Source organism: Charadrius vociferus, unplaced genomic scaffold, assembly GCF_000708025.1.
Source record: "Charadrius vociferus isolate BGI_N301 unplaced genomic scaffold, ASM70802v2 scaffold162, whole genome shotgun sequence".
Lineage (NCBI taxonomy): Eukaryota > Metazoa > Chordata > Aves > Charadriiformes > Charadriidae > Charadrius > Charadrius vociferus.
The window spans coordinates 462,219-469,728 of NW_009647236.1; positions in this window are offsets into that span (position 1 = coordinate 462,219).

Sequence of the window (7,510 nt, forward strand, 5' to 3'; positions counted from 1 at the left end):
GAGAGGGTGTTCATGGAGCACCGGAGAAAGCAGCATATATGAGAGCATTTTATGGGTTTGGAAAATAGGCTGACTGGCTTCTTCCTAGTACTGTAACCTCAAAGCTACAGTAAACTCTACTAAGCTCTGCTTTGCATCCTTTCATGCTTTGTTTGCCTGAATATCAGTGCTCCTTTCTATGCACTGTTGCCAGCGATTTTATGTATGCCAATACAAATACCAACTTGAGCTTGGAGTCTTCTCCAAGCACCTGCGAAAGTGCACTGAGCTGAGACAACACCAACCTGCCCCATCCCCCAAGTAGATATTGAACTGCCTTCCTTTCCTGTTTGTTTTTTGAGTTTAAATCTGTATCTTGACTTCATCTGCTTTGAAAGCCTCCAACCTATAGTGTGCATTGCAGCATACATCTGGTTAGTAGGTGCTGTCCAGCCATTTGAGGGTGACTTGGGAACCAAGGATTTCAAGATGGGAGTTGTGGTGAGGCAAGGGATGGCATGCCTCATTGCACATTATGTGGTCTTTGATACCCAATGGGTGACTATACAAGCTGCTCCAGAATTACTCCTTCTTTCCCAGAGGTGTGTGGTGTTTGTTGAAGTGCATCTTGACAGACCTGTGCTGGAAACTGGTTACTCTATTTGCTGGGTTTGCACTAATTGAGTCTTGGGGATGGGCAGATCTCTAACAACAGAAGCCCCCCTGCATGGCCTGAGCACCTGTGTTTGCAACACTTGGTGGCAGACTCTGGCTAGAAAGATGCAAACGGTTTCCTTAGCCAGAGGCAGCCTAGTTTTGACAAAAGCTTATTTTTAGTACTGCTAGGACCTGCCCGTACTGGTTATGTTGGCAGTTCCAGCATCTTTCTAGAAGGGGACGTATTGAAGCACAATTAGCTTGTCATATGCCAACATAGTTTCCCTGGCCATCTGTAGACCAAACCAAGAGAAGTATGTGGAGGGAGTGAGATAGTATTGTATTTGAGGATGTTTGTGCAGCACAGCTGTAACTCAGACCATAGCTGCCTCTGGTGCCAAGCAAAGTGCTCTTCATTCTTCTAGAATTAAGTGGTAAGTGTTTGGGTTGGGTAGATGGGTGTGGGGATATGAACTCTTAGGATTTGCTGTTGTCGTAGGCTTCCACAAATCGGTGTGTTTCACAGACAGTTCTCCTTCAGGTTTAAAAGTATGAGTCTCATGTCTGAACTTACTTGGATTAACCTTTGTTTCTGTCTCTTTTTGCTTTGGGCTGCCATCATTCTATGAATGTATCCCTGAAAACAAATCTTAAAGCTCCTGTTCCACAGCAAACCTGCCTCATTGTAACTTCTGATAAAATGTTTTGTGGGAGGTGGAAGAGAGAGTAACCACAAATGTAAGACTCCTTTTCCCAGGCTATTAATCCTGGAAAACGGTTGTTGAATCTTGAACACAAGGTTTAATCTAAATCTCATAGAAAGCTGGCTTCCCTGTACATGGATAAAGGCAAGTGAAGGTCAATAGTTGTATGAATGACAAACAGTTGTACTTTATTATATCAGCTGTGTTGAGTGTGGGAGGAAAATGCTGTATCTTAGTGCTGTTACCCAGAGACACTGAAATTGTGTGAAGTATGGGCTTACTGCAGAGAACTTCAGCTACTTTGGTTGTTGCTGCAGCAGGACCTCCATTTAGCTTGAAAATAGCAGCTTATGAACAACTGAATTTTTTTCCAAAGTTGGGAGTTTCAGTGGAAAAAAAATCCCACCAGCACTTCGTGTTCTGGATGAAGATCTAGCAAGAAAAATGTATGCACCTAACAACTTTAGAGGTAAATTGTGTATGTGCGAGTTACTTCTGAATCTCTGCAACTGGTTTTGTCATACATCAGTTGAAGTCCGAAGATATTACCTATAAAAAGACTCCTACTAGAGGAAACCATGGTACAGGGGAAGAAGAATCATCCAGGAGAGGTATCCCTCATTTTTGGGAGGGGGAAGGGAGAGATTTTATTTTGTGTATACAGAAACTGGCTGAGTTTACATGATGCAGCTAATGGTTAAACCTGCCAACTAAATATGACATACTGTTACAACCGAAACAAACTTATGTGATATTTTGTTAATTCTTGATGGTGCCCTGTGTCTAGTAAAAATTTGATCCTCCAAATTGTTTTACTCTCCCCCATGTTGTAATCCAGGGTCAGCTGCTATGCACAAAGTCTGTGTTTTGTAAAGTGTTTGCTGACTTGGATGTTTCTTTTGAATCTGCAACTGCTTCCTGATTAATTTGGCTAAGACCACCCCTGGTCTCTTGAGTTAAGTTTAGTCAAAGGTATGCTGTTTGCAGTTTACAGATGCATTCTCAGTGTTACCAGTTAAGTTGCAGGGGGAGCAAATTCTTTACAATAAGATGGTCCATTTTTAATCTGTATCATTGCCCTTGTTGTACATCAGGAGCATGTTTTTGTTTTTCTCAAACTCTTTAGAAATACCGTTCAGAATAAACGTGCACTATTTGAGTTATGTCATTTATAGCTTGTCTTGTGCATTTTTTGCAGTTCAGCTGTTTCCCTCTGACTTCAGATACAGAATATTCCTCAGATGTTTCATAAACTGTGTAACTTAGAAGATTTCTAACATGAGCTAAGTTGGGCTGCTGTGATGAATGCCATGGGTGTTTGAAAACTGAGGAGAGTGGGGTCTGTTTGTTTTCCCTGAAGTTATGAGCCTTTTCTCAGAAATCCTCTGCCTTGTGGGGTGGGGGGGAGGAGAGGAAGAGGAGCTGTCCTGGAACATTTTTGCATTGACTGGTAAGCAGTCTTGAAACAAACAGACCAGGCATCTGTGTTTTGGGCTTTATTGGTTAAATAAAGTATTCAAATTAATTTCTAGCTATTGCAAATCTTTACAACAATCTGTGAAAAATCATGGTCTGTATCTGTAAAAGTAACTGGTCTTAAGATGCAGTGAGTACTCTTCCATACTGAGTCTTCTCAGAAAGCTATTTAAGTAAAACTCATTTATTTTCTTAACTATTCCAGTCTCTTCTGTTAAAGGTATTTTTTGTCTGTAGTTTTTTTCTGCTTCTCTCCTGCTTTGAAGTGCCATTTATGAAGTGATAAGGCTGCACTGTAGTACCGTTTCTGGGGGAAAAGAAATATTACCCCAAATATTCTATAGCATATTCTATATTCTGTTCATATAAATATTCTATCAGCTTATTTTAGTTCCTCTGGAAACTGCTTTATGGGTAGATGGAGTTGCTGCATTCATTAGGATAGCATGCAAAAGCAAAGCTCAGACTCTGAAACTTGACTGTGATCTTGAGCTGCCGTTACCAGCTGTCTTCCCTGACCTCTGCTGGTGGGCCTAGAAGGCACAACTGGAGAGGAACTGCTACCAGCAGTGCAACCTTCATCACTCCGGCTTGCAGCAGCTGCAGAAACTGGAAGACTTGCTCTACTTAAACTGCTGCAGCTGGTGTCCAAACCACTCAGCTTTTAGCAATCTCTATCATGTTCCTTTTCTTACCCACCCTTGTCCCAGTCACCTCTTTAACAGCCTGTACAGTTTAGACAATTCAGTTACTCCTTTACAGGGAAACTAGTAGATACCCTGGGATCATTTGTGTTGCCCTTTCCTGAAGCTTTGCTGGTTCTACGGGCAGTTCCATTCCCCTCACTGTATTCAAACCTTGGGTATTTAATGATCCTTGTAATAACTTGTGGTGTGCTGTTACCTCTTAGTCATAACAGTTTGCTTTTTCAGTTACTGAGATGATTGTACCTTTAGTAAGTTTGCAGATGACACCAAGCTGGGTAGAAGTGTTGATCTGCCTGAGGGTAGGGAGGCTCTGCAGAAGGATTTAGACAGACTAGATCTATGGGCCAAGGCAAACTGTATGAGTTTCAATAAGGCCAAATGCTGGGTCTTACACTTTGGCCACAACAACCTCTGCCAATGCTACAGGCTTGGGGTGGAGAGGCTGGAAAGCTGCTCAGCAGAGAGGGACCTGGGGGTGTTGATTGATTAGCCGGCTGAACATGAGCCAGCAGTGTGCCCAGGTGCCCAAGAAGGCCAACAGCATCCTGGCTTGTATCAGGAATAACGTAGCCAGTAGGACCAGAGAGGTGATTTTACCCCTGTACTCGGCACTGGTGAGGCTGCATCTTGAGTACTGTGTTCCGTTTTGGGCCCCTCACCACAAGAAGGACATTGAGGTGCTGGAGTGTGTCCAAATAAGAGCAACGAAACTGGTGAGGGGTCTGGAACATGTGTCTCATGAGGAGCGGCTGAGGGAACTGGGGTTGTTTAGCCTGGAGCAAAGGAGGCTGAGAGGAGACCTTATTGCTCTCTACAACTATCTGAAAGGAGGTTCCAGAGAGGTTGGAGTCAACCTGTTCTGTTAAGTAACAGGTGATAGAACAAGAGGAAATGGCTTCAAGTTGCTCCAAGGGAAGTTTAGATTGGGTATTAGGAAGAATTTCTTTACTGAAAGGGGCATCAGGCATTGGAACGTGTTACGCAGGGCAGTGGTGGAGTCCCCATCCCTGGAGGTATTTAAGGGTCGTGTAGATATAGTGCTCAGGGACATGGTTTAGTGGTGGGCTCGTCAGTGTTAGGTTAATGATTGGACTAGATGATCTTACAGGTCTTTTCCAATCTAAGAGATTCTGTGATTCTGTTTCAAGAACAGTTACGATGCTAGGATCTAATAAGTGAGTTGTAAGTCGTGTCATTCACTTCACATGGAAAAACTCAGTCTGTTGTGTTTTGCCTAGTGTGTGTATCACTCCATTTACCTGTGTTGCATATAATTTGCTTTTACGGTGTCCAGTCACTCAACATTAGAAGGTTCACCTGTCATTCCTCATTCTTATTACCGTGACTAATCTCCAGCAAACTTTCACCTCACTACTTCCCTTTTTAAAATAACTGTTGAGGAGTATATACCTCAGCATGAATCTTTTTTGACTCTACTGCTGACCTCCCACTAGTGTGAAAATCGATCTTTTATTCTATGCCCTGTGACTTCTGTCTTTTAATCAGTTCTCTGTCCCTGTGAGGATACTAGCCTCTGATCCTCTAGTAGCTTAGATTACTTAAGAGCTTTTGGACAGGGATCTTTTAGGTGAAGTCCTTTTGAATATCTCTCAAACCAATCTGTCAGCTGAGTTTTGTAATGTTTCTGGCAACATTACTTTTCTTCCCATAGGGCTTTTCCAAATCTATTCAACCCATCTAGTCCAGATACTTTGTATGGGACATGAGATTGTTGCTCACTGTTGCCTTATATCCTTTTTTCTTGCCCCTAAAGAGGTATCAGTTTAAACCAGATGATGGAAAGGTTACCCTATCCCTCTTTTATCCTGCCTTCTTTCCTCTTCCCCAGTGCTTTAATATTGTAAAAGCATTCAGTTTTACTGCCATTTTGCCTAAAGGCTTTGTGGCAACACTATCTCAAGCTCTCTAGGCTGCAAAGTGAGTTGCCAGCTTTCTCTTTCACCCACTTGCCTGTATGGCCCATAGTCCAAGAAACTCCTGCACCGGGGGAAAGATGCACTGGCCTGTCTTCTGATCACCTCTATCAGCTGCTGTATCATATCATACAGACTTAGGCTATTACTGTTCACTACATTCTTGAATCCAAATGGGCACTACAGCCAAGTATTACGACTTCATTCAAAAAAGTGCATTCAAGTTGGTCTTGGTTAGGACTATGCAAAATAAAGCTGCAGAAATGCTTCCTTTTATCCTGTCACGCTAACAACAAATCATCTTGTCAATATTAGTCAATGTAAAGCTTTCCTAAATGTTTATGCAAAACCTGTTTGGTTTGGGTTTTTGTTTTTTTAAGCTATCTTGCCATATAATTGCTAGTGTGTAATTCACTACCTGAAACAGCCTACTGATGTTCAATTTCCTGTTATATATGATTTCACTAGTGGAGTTTTACCTGCTGCTGGATTTTTGCTACTGTAATCTACCATTGTACTGGTAATGTGAAGATTTATGAGCTCAAACACTCCGGGGCACAATAGGGTGACAGAAGATAAACTTGGTTTTGCTGCTTTGGACATGGCTGTCTTTATAGTGAAAATATTCACTGAAAAAGCACACTACCATTTAAAAGAAGAAAAAGAAAAAAAAAAAAAGTAACTCAGTTTATATTGGAATAAATCAGCAAAGCATAGGTAGTTCAGATTTTATTTTCCTCCCATTTGGTTGTGTCACATCAGAACTAAAAAAATACAAAAATTGAAAAAGTGCATTTACATTTATACTTTGCATTGTGAAGTTGCTATTTACAGTAACTTTAGAATTTCTCTGCAAAAAAACAGCTAAGGCCTTACATTTCTTCACAGCTGGCAAATGGGTCTTCCACTTAATGTCAGCTGCAAGATTATTTTGCAAGCAGCAGCAATTCAAAATGAAATGTCTTGATTTTGGGGGGGGGGGGGGTTGTTTGTTTTTTGGTGTTGGTTTTTTTTTTTTACGTCTAATTGCTACTGTGACTCACTTGAGCAGCAGAAGACTTCTTGGACACTGCTTCAGAAACTTCTTCCTGCTCTGTGTTGCATAATGTTGAAGGAAGGTATATGGGGAAAAAGGCATCTATGTTTTCCATAAGGCCTAAACATCACAGCTCTGCCTTTTTAGGTTGTCTTGAGAGAAGAGGCTTTGCAACTCCAATATCACCTACAGGTGAGCAGGGATACGAAGTACTTGTAAAGTACACTTGGAAAGAGTTCTAGAAAATAACTTGCACAACACCTGTGGAAGGAAATGATTGAGGTGGGAAACAGAGCTATCTTAATAGGACTAGTAATTGAATTAGAGAAATTAGTGTTAGCAGGAAATACAAGCTCAGGTACTAGGGAATTGTTAATGATTCAGAGTCCTTAGTTTAGCAGAAGAAACAACACTGTTCTTAAGCTCCTGAGTTAATTCATGAGGAAGATGGATGAAGGGTTTTACTCCCTCGAACTAAATAAAGCATAGTGTGTTACAAAGCTTGTCTTGAAACAACTGATTCCGTTAATGAATCAATAATGGCAAAGAAATAAACAGCCAGAGAAGTTGGTTGGGCTGCTAATAAACAGCTACCTGCCAGTTACTATTTGGAAAATCTTTGGCCAGCTGCCTTTTTTTTTTTTTTTTAATCTTAATTCCTTTCCAGAGCTTTGATTGCAGGGAAAGCAGGGCCATATTTCAACGTATAAACGCTATTACCGGTGAGGTCTATCCGGCTAAAGGTGTGTGACACCGCCTTCCTTCGGGTGATCCTCAGCCCCTGAGCAGCTGAAGTCAACGTTCAGCCTTTACCCGCAGCCGCGGGCGAGAGTTCTCCTTTTCAACGCCGCTTCAGTCGTGCCGCTATTCTGACAGAAAAATGTTTTAAATCTGAAAAAAAAAAAAAAAAAAACCAAACCCCACAAAGCACTGCTTTTGTTGATTTTGGTTTTGTTTTTTTACCTGCCCGCTCGGGGCGGGGGGGAGTTGTGCCATTCCGTCACGGAGGTTTATCAT